This window comes from Salmo salar, chromosome ssa13, assembly GCF_905237065.1.
Source record: "Salmo salar chromosome ssa13, Ssal_v3.1, whole genome shotgun sequence".
In the NCBI taxonomy this organism is placed as follows: domain Eukaryota; kingdom Metazoa; phylum Chordata; class Actinopteri; order Salmoniformes; family Salmonidae; genus Salmo; species Salmo salar.
In genome coordinates this window covers 3,012,211-3,028,435 of record NC_059454.1, presented here as the reverse complement: position 1 = coordinate 3,028,435, position 16,225 = coordinate 3,012,211, and the positions used below count along the sequence as shown (strand labels likewise).

Here is a 16,225-nt window from a genome sequence, read left to right as displayed (position 1 = left end):
ACATCAGTGCTTCAATCCCTCCTGTCTCAGCCTCCTGTCTCAGCCTCCAGTATTTATGCTGCAGTAGTTTGTGTCGGGGGGCTAGGGTCAGGAGTATTTTTCCTGTGTGAATTTAAGTATGCTCTCTCTAATTCTCCCACTCGGAGGATCTGAGCCCTGGGACCATGGCTCAGGACTACCTGGCCTGATGACTCCTTGCTGTTCCCAGTCCACCTGGTCGTGCCGCTGCTCCCGTTTCAACTATTCTGCCTGCGGCTATGGAACCCTGACCTATTCACCGGACGTGCTACCTGTCCCAGACCTGCTATTTTCAACTCTCTGGAGACAGCAGGAGTGGTAGAGATACTCTGAATGGTCGGCTATGAAAAGCCAACTGACATTTACTCCTGAGGTGCTGACCTGTTGCACCCTCTACAACCACTGTGATTATTATTATTATTATTATTATTATTATTATTATTATTAGACCCTGTTGGTCATCTATGAACATCTTGGCTATGTACTGTTATAATCTCCACCCAGCACAGCCAGAAGAGGACTGGCCACCCCTCATAGCCTGGTTCATCTCTAGGTTTCTTCCTAGGTTTTGGCCTTTCTAGGAAGTTTTTCCTAGCCACTGTGCTTCTACACCTGCATTGCTTGCTGTTTGGGGTTTTAGGCTGGATTTCTGTACAGCACTTTGACATCAGCTGATGTAAGAAGGGCTTTATAAATACATGTGATTGATTGATTCCCAACCCTGGTCCTCCAGTATAATCTAGAACAGTGTTTCCCAACCCTAGTCCTCCACAACGCTGAGACGGCCTACAGGGAGGAGGTGAGGGCCCTCGGAGTGTGGTGTCAGGAAATTAACCTCACACTCAATGTCAACAAAACAAAGGAGATGATCGTGGACTTCAGGAAAGAGCAGAGGGAGCAGCCCCCCTATCCACATCGACGGGACCGTAGTGGAGAAGGTGGGAAGTTTGAGTTCATCGGCGTACACATCACAGACAAACTGAAATGGTCCACACAGACAGCGTAGTGAAGAAGGCGCAGCAGTGCCTCTTCAACCTCAGGAGGCTGAAGAAATTTGGTTTGTCACCAAAAACACTCAAACTTTTACAGATTCACAATCGAGAGCATCCTGTCGGGCTGTATCACTGCCTGGTACGACAACTGCTCCGCCCATAACCGTAAGGCTCTCCAGAGGGTAGTGAGGTCTGCACAACACATCACCGGGGGAAAACTACCTGCCCTCCAGGACACCTACACCACCCGATGTCACAGGAAGGCCAAAAAGATCATCAAGGACAGCAACCACCCGAGCCACTGCCTGTTCACCCCACTATCATCCAGAAGGCGAGGTCAGTACAGGTGCATCAAAGCGGGGACCGAGAGACTGAAAAACAGCTTGTATCTCAAGGCCATCAGACTGTTAAAATGGTGTAAAATAGTTGATTGTTTGAGAAAATGGAATTATGAGATTTTAGCTGTTTTGAATTTGGTGCTCTGATTTTCCACTGGCTGTTGTCAAAATCAATCCCGTTAACAGGATAAGAACGGGAAGGGGTCCCCTAGAGGTTAAACAGCCATCACTAACACAGAGAGCCTGCTGCCAACTTACGGATACAGGTATCCTGTGTGTATTTGTTTTCTCTCCTTCTGCCCTAATCACAGATGGCAGTCAGTCGCCACTGAAGACACACCTCTCTCCCTCTCCCTCATCTCACTTTGTCCGTTATCTTGTGAGTATGTATTGCTGTGGTGTATGACTGTTTGTTTGTTGGTGGGAAAAGGGGATACCAAGCCAAGTCGCCCATGGGCATACATTACCCTTAGGAAAACTTTGTCTAAGTACCCTAGTTAGAACTGGGCGGACCAGCCACTGTATTTTATTGGTTAGTTAGCTAACTGTTCTTGAAGCAGGTAAGACTAGCTTGTGTTTATTAGTCCTTTCCTTGGGTCCAGCTCAGCCCCCCCCCATTACCGTGTGTTTGAAATGAGATCTACAGATCTTTGGCCCCCCCCCTAGACTGCAGGGCCAAAGGGGTTCGTAACACCAGACTGACTCAACTCTAGCCACTTTAATAATAGAAAAGTTGGATGTAATAAATGTATCACTAGCCACTTTAAACAATGCCACTTTATATGTTTACATACCCTACATTACTCATCTCATATGTATATACTGTACTCTATACCATCTACTGCATCTTGCCTATGCCGTTCGGCCATCGCTCATCCATATATTTATATGTACACATTCTTATTCATTCCTTTACACTTGTGTGTATATAAGGTAGCTGTTGTGAAATTGTTAGGATAGATTACTTGTTAGATATTCCTGCATGGTCGGAACTAGAAGCACAAGCATTTCGCTACACTCGCATTAACATCTGCTAACCATGTGTATGGACCAATAACATCTGCTAACCATGTGTATGGACCAATAACATCTGCTAACCATGTGACCAATAACATATGCTAACCATGTGTATGTAACAAATTAAATTTGATTTCATTTTTTTTCAGTATAATCCACATGAGTGCTTCCCAACCCTGGTCCCCCAGTATCCCCGACAGCCCAACCCTGGTCCCCCAGTATCCCCGACAGCCCAACCCTGGTCCCCCAGTATCCCCGACAGTACACAGTTTGTTGTAGCCCTTGATAAACACCTCATTGAGGGCTTGACGATTATTGGACAAGTTGAATCAGGTGAGCTTGTCCAGGGTTATAATAAAAATGTGTTGGGGGTACTGGAGGGCCAGGGTTGGGCTGTTGGGGTAACTGGAGGGCCAGGGTTGGGAAACACTGAGCAAGATGTTGACTGGGAGGAAATGTATCACTTCCTCATGACTAATGTAATAACTGTTGACGAGTCTCTGATTTAGAAGAGGAACAGAACAGACACTACACTGTTACTATAGGGACCCGCTGTTAGCAACCCTCCAGACACTACACTGTTACTATAGGGACCCGCTGTTAGCAACCCTCCAGACACTACACTGTTACTATAGGGACCCGCTGTTAGCAACCTGTTACTATAGGGCAATTTAGAAGAGGAACAGACCCGCTGAAGAGAAACTGAATGCCTTCAGAGAGACAGAGACCGAGAGAGAGGAGGGGGAAGAGAGGGGGGGAAAGAGAGAGAGGGGGGGAAAAGAGAGGAGGGGGGGAAAAGAGAGGAGGGGGGAAAAGAGAGGAGGGGGGAAAAGAGAGGAGGGGGGGGGGAGAGAGAGGGGGGGAAGAAGAAGAGAGGGGGGGGGGGAGAAGAGAGGGGGGGAGAAGAGAGAGAGGGGGGTTGGATAGGTTTTGGTTGGATAGGTTTCTCAGACCTGGGCCCTGACAGACCTGGGCCCTGACAGACCTGGGCCCTGACAGTAAATCTCAGTAAGACAAAAATAATGTGTGTTCCAAAAAAGGTCCAGTTCCCATGACCACATATTCCATCTAGACACCGTTGCCCTAGAGCACACAAAAAAATATATACATACCTCGGCCTAAACATCAGCGCCACAGGTCATTTCCACAAAGCAGTTAACGATCTTCCCCCTCTCTCTCTCTCTTCTCCCCCCCTCTCTGGCCTTCTACGCCATCAAAAGGAACATCATATCCAAAATCCAACATACCAATTAGGATCTGGCTAAAAAAAATACTTGAAATCAAATTTTAGTTGTCACATGCGCCGAATAAACCTTATTGTGAAACGTTTACAAGCCCTTAACCAACAGTAAAGTTAAGAAAAATAGACTCAAGTAAAAAAAAATCATAAAATGAAACAATAAATAACAATAACGAGGCTATATACAGGGGGTACTGGTACCGAGTCAATGTGCAGGGGTACAGGTTAGTCGAGGTAATATGTACATGTAGGTAGGGGTAAGTAAAGTGACTGTGCATAGATAATAAACAGCAAGTAGCAGCAGTTATAGAACCCATCACCCTTTATGGTTGTGAGGTCTGGGGTCCGCTCACAAACCAAGAATTCCCAAAATGGGACAAACACCAAAAACATCCTCTGTGTACAACATAAAACACCGAATAATGCAAGCAGAGCAGAATTAGGCCGATACCCACTAATTATCCAAATCCAGAAAAGAAACGTTAAATTCTACAACCCCCTAAAAGGAAGTGATTCCCAAACCTTCCATAACAACGCCATCACCTACAGAGAGATGAACCTGGAGAAGAGTCCCCTAAGCAAGCTGGTCCTGGGGCTCTGTTCACAAACACAAACAGACACCAGAGCCCCAGGACAGCAACACAATGAGACCCAACCAAATCCTGAGAAAACAAAAAGATAATTCTTTCCAATGTGTCAAGTAATTAACAAAAAAAAAAAAAACAAAAAAAAACCGGAGCAAACTAGAATGCTATTTGGTCCTAAACAGAGAGTACACAGTGGCAGAATACCTGACCACTGTGACCCAAACTTAAGGAAAGCTTTGACTACGTACAGACTCAGTGAGCATAGCCTTGCTATTGAGAAAGGCTGCCGTAGGCGAACTTCTCGAGAGCCAAGTCTGCCTATGTGCAAACTGTCCACAAAATGAGTAGTGACATGATCATCGGTGCTTGGCTGCCATTTGACAAATAAAAATAATCTCTCCATTTTGTCAATAATAATCTCATCATGTAGGCTATAACCGCACTATCTGCAAGCTGTTGGCTAGAGCACACATTCCAATACCATGGGCACAATCGCTATAGAACACCATTATTTGGTTTTGGAAACGCGATGGAAACGCATTTAACTTCATCACGTACAGCCTTTTATCCGCAACAAATACATTTGATGGAAACATCTCCGGTGGGAAAATGAGCGTATTGTTCCTATGAAGATTTTAGAATATTCACATGAACATCTGTCGCCAATTGGATGCAAACCTAGCTACAGTGAGAATGAAGTCCTGCATCTAAAATGGCATCCTATATTCCCTAAATAGTGCACTACTTTTGACCAGAGTCCAAAGGGCATTTCGGACCAAAGTCATCTCCTGTTTCCTTCGAGTTACTGTTAACGTTCTCTGGAGTTAGCAGATATCACAGCTAGTTGGGGTCAATTCCATTTAAATTCCAGTCAATTCAGGAAGTACACAGAAATTCCAATTCCAGTAGGGCTGCAACGGGCCGTGGCCCTCTTTCTGCCGTGGCCCTCTTTCTGCGATTATGGTTCCAGGAACTGAAACAGCCACGCTTTTGTTTTCAATTCAAATTTCAACAACATACTGGTTATCGTGGTTCCAAACGTTGAATAGCTACAAAAAGGGTGAACCATCAATTCAAAAGATTAGAATCGCTTTAAAAAACAGATATGAAAAAAGTCAAGGGTATAAGACTGTATACATACCAGAGTTAGGAGACAAACCTACTCATCCCAAACTGTATACATACCAGAGTTAGGAGGCAAACTACTCATCCCAGACTGTATACATACCAGAGTTAGGAGGCAAACTACTCATCCCAAACAGCATTGCGGTCTGTATCGTCAAATTCTAGAAGGAGAAAAAAAAAAAAAAACACGATTTCTCAACACAGATGTTGATACCAAATCGCATTAAAATCAACATGCAAATGTTTTTGCAATCTCGGTAGAAAATAGAATGTCTACGCTTCACAGTAACAACGCTTCACAGTAACAGCGCTTCACAGTAACAGCGCTGATATTTGATATCATCACAGGATTCCAGTATTGAGAATCCCCTTTCGGAAACCCCTCACTGCAGTCCTATTGCTATGCCCCGCCCCCCCTTGGTTACGGTTACAACCTCGGACAACATTTTCTAGGGAAGCCCGTTTCCCATTCTAACTAGTGAAGGAAACCCCTCACAATGATCTCAAACTGTGTTTTTAAATACACAATGAAATTAAAATTCATACTACCCTTGCTAAATCAGAAAACTCTTGGTATGTTGTGGTAGACTATCATTACTTTACAGGAACCTGGTAAAATTGTAGCGTGGCTAGCCACTGAATGGCTCTGAATTCAGTGTTTGGAGCTCGCAGACAATGCTACTAAACACTTTTGCTAACTAGTGTTCTCAAATCATATCCGGATGTCGACAGCAGATGGGAGATTGTGAAGTGCAATTTTTAAACTAATTTTACTGACTTGAGAGAATCACGATTCGTTTTTGAGTGACTCGTTGATTTTTGCTGTTCATTTGACCTGCTGGCCGCAATGAATTGTACAGCAGGATCAATATGTGGTCGTCCAGTGACTCCGGAGGCGTACTCCAACCAACAACTGGCTGTCGTAACTAGATCATGCTGCAGGCAGCATACGAAAAAGGTTTACAACTGATAATTGATCACATGGTTCAAGAATGTCACGATGAAGACAGCTTTGTAGAGACAAAACACACACAGCCTCTGCTCAACAAACTCCAACTCAAGAATTAATTGTTTGGGTTGCTGCAGTTCGCAAACGATCATGTGTTTATCACCCTCACGGCAGTCAAGAAATGCCTTCCGAGTCATTGAAAATCTAGTCCCGTTGAGGCCACAACTAGACTTTGTTTCAAATGTACCAAGAAATAATTGTGTTTGTATGACTAGCAATCAACAAACGTGCATTGTTTAAAGCATGCTTTTACAAGTCTCAGTCCCAAATGACAGCTCCAATAAGTCCTTTATGGTTTACTACATGTCTCAGTCCCAAATGACAGCTCCAATAAGTCCTTTATGGTTTACTACATGTGAACGAGAGGCTTGAAGAACCATGACCATTTCAAGTGTTCAGTTCATCGTTGGCAGGTAGGAGGTCCTGGATGCTCTAGGCATTACTGACTCAAATTAACAAAATGTGTCTAAAGATTTGTTATTTTGACTGAATGAGTCGAAAATATCTGAGTCAGTGAAGAGGCGAACTTCGCATCACTAATGGGAGTTGTATTCATAACATGGCTAACTTAGCTAGCCAACATACATCGAGTTATATTAAGTGGCTAGCTAGCGTTAGCAACGTTTAGTCACAGGTGCCATTTTGAAAAGGGAGGCGGGGGTGGGAGATCCGAGGAGGGAATCCCAGAAGTCGCTAGTCAAAACAACAATGGTGTGGACTAGTAGTTTAAAACTGTTTCCGGCTATAACATCGACTTCTATCGATAAATGGGCAGATGAAGGCGTCAGACTGCCCAAAGCAGTCCAACTAAAAGGTTACTGGATCGAGTGTTACCTTCATGAAGGTAAGATCATATGTGGGGTTTTTTTCAGCCAGTTTGTTGCTAGCTAGCTAGCTAGCATTAATTAATGTAACGTCGTTGCTACATACATTATAAGTAGTTAATGTTCCCTGTTGTTGTGGCTGTGCTTGTCATCTTGGCTCATCGAATAGAATGATGATTTCACAGCCAGGAGGAGTGAGGCAGGCAGGTGTTGTGTGAGGGCAAGGTCATATCGCTCAATGCAAAGGAATGAGACTGTACATAATTGAGGTAGTTTGCTGGTCAGTAAGGTCAATTGAGTATGGCAGTTTCTATGTCTAAATTAGGCTAAGACTACTTTATAAAAAGCTGCATACACGACTCAAATGGCAAGTGCGGTGGTATATGTATTAGAGGTCAACCGATTATGATTTTTCAACAACGATACCGATTATTGGAGGACCAAAAAAAGCCGATGCCAATTATATTTGTAATAATGACAATTACAACAATACTGAATGAACGCTTTTATTTTAACTTAACCCGTTAGGGCTAGGGGGCAGTATTGACACGGCTGGATAAAAAACGTACCCGATTTAATCTGGTTACTACTCCTGCCCAGTAACTAGAATATGCATATAATTATTGACTTTGGATAGAAAACACTCCAAAGTTTCTAAAACTGTTTGAATGGTGTCTGTGAGTATAACAGAACTCAAATGGCAGATCAAAACCTGAGAGATTCCTTTACAGGAAGTGGCCTGTCTGACCATTTATTGTCTTTCTTTGACATCTCATTCATTTACAAAGGATCTCTGCGGTAACGTGACACTTCCCACGGCTCCAATAGGCTCTCAAAGCCCGGGAAAAACCTGAATGTCGTCATCCCAGCCCCAGGCTGAAACACATTATCGCCTTTCTCAAGTGGCCGATCAAGGGACAATGGGCGCGTGCACTGGCCGCCCCCGTCTTTGTGTTTTTTCCTCTGTTTGCCGAAAAGGAGATTCCCGGTCGGAATATTATCGCTTTTTTACGAGATAAATTGCATAAAAATTGATTTTAAACAGCGTAATATGTAACATGCTTCGAGGTACGGTATTGGAATATTTAGACATTTTTTGTCACGAATCGCGCCATGCGCGAGACCCTGATTTACCATTTCGGATAGTGTCTGGGACGCACGAACAAAACGGCGCTATTCGGATATAACGATGGATTATTTTGGACCAAACCAACATTTGTTATTGAAGTAGCAGTCCTGGGAGTGCATTCTGACGAAGACAACAAAAGGTAATCAAACTTTTATAATAGTAAATCTGATTTTGGTGAAGGCTAAACTTGCCGGGTGTCTAAATAGCTAGCACGTGATGGCTGGGCTATGTACTTAGAATATTGCAAAATGTGCTTTCACCAAAAAGCTATTTTAAAATCGGACATATCGAGTGCATAGAGGAGTTCTGTATCTATAATTCTTAAAATAATTGTTATGCTTTTTGTGAACGTTTATCGTGAGCAATTTAGTAAATTGTTAGTAAATTCCCCGGAAGTTTGCGGGGGGTATGCTAGTTCTGAACGTCACATGCTAATGTAAAAAGCTGTTTTTTGATATAAATATGAACTTGATTGAACAAAACATGCATGTATTGTTCAAACATAATGTCCTAGGTGTGTCATCTGATGAAGATCAAAGGTTAGTGCTGCATTTACCTGTCTTCTGGGTTTTTGTGACATTATATGCTAGCTTGAAAAATGGGTGTCTGATTATTTCTGGCTTGGTACTCTGCTGACATAATCTAATGTTTTGCTTTCGTTGTAAAGCCTTTTTGAAATCGGACAGTGTGGTTAGATTAACGAGAGTCTTGTCTTTAAATAGCTGTAAAATAGTCATATGTTTGAGAAATTGAAGTAATAGGATTTTTAAGGTATTTGAAAATCGCGCCACAGGATTCAACTGGCTGTTACGAATTCGTCCCGCCTGCCCTAGAGAGGTTAATATAATACATAAAATCTATTTAGTCTCAAATAAATAATGAAACATGTTCAATTTGGTTTAGCCTGTTACGACTAGACGTTCCGCTAGCGGAACATCGACAACATCCAGTGAAATTGCAGAGGGCGAAATTCAAATTAAATTAGAAATATTTAACTTTCATAAAATCACAAGTGCATTACATCAAAATAAAGCTTAACTTCTTGTTAATCCATCCACCGTGTCAGATTTCAAAAAGGCTGGAGCAAACCAGGCGATTATCTGAGGACAACACCCCATCATACAAATGCATGACAAACATATTTTAACCAGGGAAGTGCAACACGAAAGTCAAAAATAGCGATATAATTCATGCCTTACCTTTGAAGATCTTCTGTTTGCACTCCAAAATGTCCCAGAAACATCACAAATGGTCCTTTTGTTCAATAAATTCCTTCGTTATATCCCCAAAATGTCCATTTATTTGGCGCGTTTGATTCAGAAATACACCGGTTCCAACTCGCCCAACATGACTACAAATGATCTAATAAGTTTCCTGTAAACTTGGTCCAAACAACTTTCCTAATCCAACCTTTGGTATCCTAAAATGTAAATAATCGATACATTTTAAGACGGAATATACTGTGTTCAATAGTGGATAAAATCAACGTGGAGCGAGGTCACGCGCAAAACACAATAGAGTCCACTTGGCTTGACACTCACAATGAACAGCCCTACTTCTTCATTTCTCAAAAGAAAAACATCAACCAATTTCTAAAGACTGACATCTAGTGGAAGCCATAGGAACTGCAACCAGGTGCCTCAAATAGTTTCCCATAGAAAACGAATTGAAAACAGTGACCTCAATTGTTTTTTGTTTTTTTCCTGGATGGTTTGTCCTCGGGGTTTCGCCTGCCAAATAAGTTCTGTTATACTCAGACATTATTTTAACAGTTCGGATAGAAAACACTCTAAAGTTTCAATCTACCAATTATATGCATATCCTAGCTTCTGGTCCTGAGTAACAGGCCGTTTACTTTGGGCACGCTTTTCATCCGGACGTGCCCAAAGAGGTTTTAATGAACGCAAAAACACAGTGTTGGAGAAGAAAGTAAAAGTGCAATACGTGCCAAAAACTAACGTTTAAAGTTCCTTGCTCAGAACATGAACCACCAGCTTTCATATGTTCTCCTTTTAACGAGTCTTCAATATTCCCAGGTAAGGAGTTTTAGGTTGTAGTTATGGGAATTATAAGACCATTTCTCTCAATACCATTTGTATTTCATATACCTTTGACTATTAGATGTTCTTGTAGGCACAATAGTATTGCCAGGCTAATCTCGGGAGTTGATAGGCTTGAAGTCATAAACAGTGCTGTGCTTCAAGCATTGCGAAGAGCTGCTGGCAAACGCAGGAAACTGCTGTTTGAATGAATGCTTACGAGCCTGCTGCTGCCTACCACCACTCAGTCAGACTGCGCTATCAAATCATAGACTTAATTATAATATAATAAACACACAGCAATACGAGCCTTAGGTCATTAAAATGGTCAAATCTGGAAACTATCATTTTGAATACAAAACATTTATTCTTTCAGTGAAATACGGAACTGTTCCGTATTTTATCTAACGGGTGGCAACCCTAAGTCTAAATATTGCTGTTACATTGCACAACCTTCAATTTTATGTCATAATTATGTAACATTCTAGCAAATGAATTAAGGTCTTTGTTAAGAAGAAATGGTCTTCACAGTTTGCAACGAGCCAGGAGGCCCAAACTGCTGCATATACCCTGACTCTGCTTACACAGAACGCAAAGTGACAATTTCCCTAGTTAATATTTATTTAACTAGGCAAGTCAGTTAAGAACAAATTGTTATTTTCAATGACGGCCTAGGAACAGCGGGTTAACCGCCTTGTTCAGGGGAAGAACGACAGATTTTTACTGTCAGCTCAGGGATTCGATCTTGCAACAGTCCGGTTACTAGTCCAACGCTCTAACCACTAGGCTACCTGCCTCTCCATATGTTAGCAGCAATATTGCCTGCTAATATGAATTTATTTTAACTAAATATTCAGGTTTAAACAAAATATACTTGTGTATTGATTTTAAGAAAGGCATTGATGTTTATGGTTAGGTACATTGATGCAACGACCCATCTGGTGAAGTAGGCTGTGATTCAATGATAAATTAACAGGCACCGCATTGATTATTTTCAATGCAGGACAAGCTAGTTAAACTAGTAATATCATCAACCATGTGTAGTTAACTAGTGATTATGTTAAGATTGGTTTTTTTATAAGATAAGTTTACTGGTACCCCGTGTACATAGTCTAGTTATAACTGGTACTCTGTGTATAGTGTATTTACTATTACTTTTCTATAATTTTTTCTCTCTCTGCATTGTGGGAAGGGCCTGTCAGTAAGCATTTATTTCACTGTTGGTCTACACCTGTTGTTTACAAAGCATGTGACAAATACATTTTTTATTTAATTGATTTTAAATCCATGCAACAATCAAACCTCTAAGTTTTGTTATTAATTACAGGTAAGTAGACTTTTTTGCATTGTTCTGCTTTTAACTTCTGCTTTGATATAGCCTTAGTTAATGCATTATGGGATTGTATGGCCAATCCTTATCTGCTCTTCTTATAGTGTATACAGAGCCTTCGGAAAATATTCAGACCCCTTCCCTTTTACCACATTTTGTTACAGCCTTATTCTAAAATTGATTAAATTGTTCCCCCCCCCCCCCCAATCAGTCTACACACACACACACACACACACACATACTCCAAAATGACAAAGCGAAAACAGGTTTTTAGACATTTATATACAGTACCAGTCAAATGTTTGGATACACCTACTCATTCCAGGGTTTTTCTTTATTTTTACTGTTTTCTACATTGTAGAATAATAGTGAAGACATCAAAACTAAGAAATGACACATATGGAATCATGTAGTAACCAAAAAAACTGTTTTATATTTGACATTCTTTAAAGCAGCCAGCCTTGGCCTTGATGACAGCTTTGCACAATCTTGGCAATGAAATCCACTTAGCCTATTGTTCTGGCACATTCATTTATTTTCTTTTACGAGCAGGGTCCAACATTAACGACAGCCCACTAGCCCGGTGCCTGTAAAAACATGTGATGGGCGAGTAGATCTTGTCCCCGACTGGGCCAATAACTTTACAGCACATTTTTTGCATTCCAGTTCAACATGTACCTACCTGCTCTTTGGCAGTATACAATTAAAGACTACACGCCTAAATGTCATGCTGTTCGTATTTGACCACCACGCTCTGCCAGTCACTGCTTCTCCAGCAGTACATCAGTTAATGTCTACACACAGCACACAAACAAGCTGTCCAGAGCAAAAAGAAGCATCCATCAACCTACTCACTGAGCTCATTTCTTTTAGGGACAGTGATTTACAATAGTAAACCTTCAAAAAGTGAACATACTAGCAATATACTGGCTACTGTTGATAGTGTGCCACATCCAGCTCTCTTTGGGAATGTTTGTCTTAGAAGGTATGCTCAGTGTATGGTCCCTGAATGACCCCAACGCATTTAAGAACTTCACCATGTCCGGGCCAGTATAAATTCTGTCGATTTTTGGCCAAATGCCCCGACCGGGCCAATAAGGGAAAAAAGTTTACGTTGGTCACTGGTGTGTTTCAGAAGCAGCCACAGAGTGTTGGCACATAGGCTATTTACTGTGCTTTGATGAACACGTTTAACCACGCCAGCTCAGGACCTCCACATCCGGCTTCTTCACCTGCGGGATCATCTGAGGAGTATTTCTGTCTGTAATAATGCCCTTTTGTGGGGGGAAAACTCATTTTGATTGCCTGGGGCTGGCTCCCCAGCTCGCTGCACCCCTGCCCAGTCATGTGAAATACATAGATTCAGGCCTAATTAACATATCTCAATTGACTGGTTTCCTTATATGAACTGTAACTTTCAAAATCATTATATTTTTGTTCAGTAAGAGAGAAAAAGAGAGAAAGAAAAAGAAAGACAAAAAGAAAGAGAAAATTAACCTAAATCTATCCCTGTTAGAAGCGACAGCCAGCCACCTCTCCTTTCAAGTTGTTGTTGTGACAGAGACGGTGGTGCCCAGTGGCAGCCCACAAAGCGCTCGTCCTCCCCACCATGTGACTCCATTCAGCTCAGCTGGCACTGCCTCAACACTGACCACGTGTTGTACAGAAAAACGGACCCTGGACAGTCAAAACTGAACAACAGTCTCTAATTCAAACAGTTACTAATGGAACCACAAACAAAGAAATCAGGACAGTGTCTTCCCTCACCATCTTGGTCTTTTACGCAGAAGCTGAGCTGTTCCATCTGAACCTAACAGAAGTAATCCAGTATATATGGATAGCCACTCTAGCAGACTACAGAGTACTAGGTATGGTGCTACAGAGTACTAGGTATGGTGATAGCAGGCTACAGTACTAGGTATGGTGCTACAGAGTACTAGGTATGGTGCTAGCAGGCTACAGTATTAGGTATGGTGCTACAGAGTACTAGGTATGGTGCTAGCAGGCTACAGAGTACTAGGTATGGTGCTACAGAGTACTAGGTACGGTGCTACAGAGTACTAGGTATGGTGCTAGCAGGCTACAGAGTACTAGGTATGGTGCTAGCAGGCTACAGAGTACTAGGTATGGTGCTAGCAGGCTACAGAGTACTAGGTATGGTGCTAGCAGGCTACAGAGTACTAGGTATGGTGATAGCAGACTACAGAGTACTAGGTATGGTGCTAGCAGGCTACAGAGTACTAGGTATGCAGAAACAATCCAGTAGGGACAGGAAACTAGTGACCTTTGATTGGTCAATCGCAACGCGATGTCGCCGAGCATGCAAAAGTTCAGCTTTGCACAACTTCGGTTCCGCTCCCTAGCCAAGTCTAGCATGTCCAATGGTCACCGCCAAATTCGCTTCCCTTCATTTAAAGTTAATGGGTCTCCGTTGTTTAATCGCCCCTCAAAGTGTTAAAATGGATTTATACCCTAAACCCTGTCAATCAGATAACCAGATCACTCACTGGCCGGTAAAAGCAACTCATCTAGCTACTAAAGATGGTTCCCTATATATCCATCCATCAGTGTAGCTGGCTGGTACATGAAGTGGTGGCGGATTTACTGCTGGTGCTGAAACGTGGAGGAATTTCAATAGCTAGCTAGTTAGCTGTCCCGTTATGTGGAGAGAGAGAGACCCTCTTCTGCATGTCTTTCGCTGCTAGCTACCCTATAACTAAATATCTAGCTAGTTAATCAGCTAAAGCATATGGACTTGATTAGCCTCCACAGCGCCATAACACTAGCTAACTTTAATGGCCTGGATAGTGACGAAACTTGGCTAAAGTACCTAACTTTACCCAAACAGCTAAAAGCCCTTCGGTTTAAAACACACAACGGTTACATGAAGATACATTTACCCTTTTGATATAAAAACTCACCCTAAAAGTCAGTGAAGTCTCTCTTGTCCAGGTATCGGTCTGTGTGTCCTGGCTGCACTTGCCAACAGTACTTCAGGAGAGTAGCCATAGAGATACATAGAGGACTCATCTTTGTATCTGTGCCACTGTAGCGTCTGTGATAATATATTTTTTTTTAGACAATCTCCATTTTGAAGTAGTACATTTTCTTCTTCTTGATTAACTGATCCCTCCTGATGACCCTGTTGGACATGACTTCAACAGGTTCACCAGGAGCGATCAGCCAATGAAGTTGGAAGTCCCACCCAGTTGACTACATAAAGAATGGTGGAAGCCATCAATGGCGCTGCCCATACTAATACGGCCTGTTGGCCACTAGAGGCCTCTACCATCTTCTATGGCTGGAGCGTGTTCAGCTGAAACCGCATTGAGCACCGATGTGAAAATGGGCGCAATTACAATTAGCCACGAGTGGAATTTGCGTTTCGCCTTTTAAATAAAAGTCCCTATTTGAAAGTGATGCAAATTGATATAAATAATGGAATCATGCCATATTTTGTTATATAAATTCAAGAAAATACAATTATTAATTTGAACAAAAAAAGTATAAATCAGTTGAACTCGCACTGTGGATGTGTTAGACTTTAGAATTGCTTTGGTGGCACACTAATATTTCACTGTACAGCCTTACTTGTGGATTGTGGACCAATGAAATGGTCTATCAGTCTACTCAGTGTCACCCACAGAACAACTTTGAAGAGTTTACACAAATATTAATGTCATAGCTCATATTGCAGGATGTGATATCAACATAGAGGTATATTTTCTGGGTGATTTAAATATTGGCTGGCTTTAATCAAGCTGCCCACTCAAGAAAAAACTTCAAACTGTAACCAGTGCCTGTAACCTGGTTCAGGTTATCAGTCAACCTACCAGGGTAGTTACAAACAGCACAGGAATGAAATCATCAACATGTATTGATCACATCTTTACTGATGCTGCAGAAATTAGCTTGAAAGCAGTATCCAAATCCATAGGATGTAGTGACCACAATATAGTAGCCATATCTAGGAAAACCAAAGTTCCAAAGGCTGGGCCTAATGTAGTGTATAAGAGGTCAAACAATAACTTTTGTAGTGATTCATATGTTGTTGATGTAAAGAATATTTGCTGTTCTGTGGTGTGTAATGAGGAGCAAACAGATGCTGCACTTGACACATTTATGAAATTGCTTATTCAAGTTACTAATAAGCACCCATTAAGAAAATGACTGTAAAAATGGTTGAATCCCCGTGGATGAGGAATTGAAAGAGAATTGATGAGGAATTGAAAAATGGTATGGTTGAGAGGGATGAGGCTAAAGGAAAGGCAGATAAGTCTAGCTGCACAACCGATTGGCAAACGTACTGCAAATTGAGAACTCATGTGACTGTACCTCACGACAAAGTTAACACGGTAACCCTGTACATTTGGAATAACAAAGAAACAAACTATTGATAACTATGTATAATTGAACACAGAGTAAAACTGTAAATACATGTGAATTGGATAGCCTATGGCATGGCTTCTCAAAGTGGGTCCTCGGTGTGAAGGAATCCGCTCTGATGACAGAATGGAGAGAATAGAGGAAAGGAGAAGAAAGAAGAGAAAGGAAGATGGAATAAATTCAGATGAGAT

General features: G+C 41.8%; 1 protein-coding gene across 3 annotated transcripts in view; it reads right to left on the bottom strand.

Annotated features, from left to right (window-relative positions):
• Nucleotides 1-14,823, bottom strand: part of LOC106566331 (monocarboxylate transporter 1) — a 40,409-nt gene extending 25,586 nt beyond the window's left edge. Inside the window, exons 1-2 of one of the 3 annotated variants that reach the window (XM_045692801.1) lie at nucleotides 14,570-14,812; nucleotides 5,421-5,478 (exon numbers count right to left, since the gene is read on the bottom strand). The gene's annotated coding sequence lies outside the window, so the exon portion shown is untranslated. The other 2 variants (XM_045692803.1, XM_045692804.1) reach the window with 2 other exon arrangements.
• Between the last annotated feature and the right edge of the window lie 1,402 nt (nucleotides 14,824-16,225).